The sequence below is a fragment of the Pygoscelis adeliae genome, unplaced genomic scaffold, assembly GCF_000699105.1.
Source record: "Pygoscelis adeliae isolate BGI_AS28 unplaced genomic scaffold, ASM69910v1 Scaffold487, whole genome shotgun sequence".
NCBI classification, from domain to species: Eukaryota; Metazoa; Chordata; class Aves; order Sphenisciformes; family Spheniscidae; genus Pygoscelis; species Pygoscelis adeliae.
Window position 1 is genome coordinate 80388 of NW_008825078.1, and position 909 is coordinate 81296.

Sequence of the window (909 nt, forward strand, 5' to 3'; positions counted from 1 at the left end):
GCCCAGACAAGCCCTTGGGGTGGCCATGGTCAGGGGAATTTTGCAAGGATAAACTCGTTAATTGACAACCACACACATGAGCAAGGACCATCAGAGCTGCACTGAATGGATCAGGCTGGTGGGCAACCACTCTGCATCCGCAGCTCCGTGGGTCGAGGCTTTGGCCAGCACCACCTACACCTGTGCCAAATGGCTCAATGTTGCAGTGCCCGTGTCGTGGAGCAATGAAACCCCAGAAGGATGGGACAGGTTTCTCCCACATGTCTTCCGGGAGCCTTCTGCAGCACAGCCGAGAGACGCATGAGAACCTCCGGCAGGACAGGAAGGTGACTGAGGACCCCCTCAGTCTGTCATAGCTGTGTGCAGCAGCATGGGCATGGGCTACGTGGGACGACCCTGCGCACTCCTATGAAGTGTCCTGCTGTGGGCACAGCAAGTGTACAACCAGCCTGAGGCCCGCCCGGCACAGGAGCCCTCCAGGGTCCTGGAGACCGACACCATCATTTTACACGGTGCCCGGCCACTCTCCACACATCGATGCCATCGCAGCAGGACAGAGCATGCAGCTAGCCCCTGCAATACACCAAGAAACCGTTGTGCTGCCATGGGACGTGCAGCTTCAGTGCAAACCCGCAGGGCAGGAGCCCTGGGCTTGTGAAAGAGGGTATGGGTGCATGGGAAGTGCCGCACCAGGACAATGCAAGCGAGGAGGGTCGTTGTGTAACAAAAGACGTGTGAACACACTGCGTGAGGGAAGACTGCATGGGGAGAGTCGGCACTGGTGGTTACTGGGGGTACAGCATGCTGGGGGACACTGGTGGTTACTTGGGAACCGCACAGGGGGCAGTGCTGGTGGTTACAGGGGTACGGCACCGGGTGGAGGGCAGCACTGGCAGTCCCCGTGGGCAG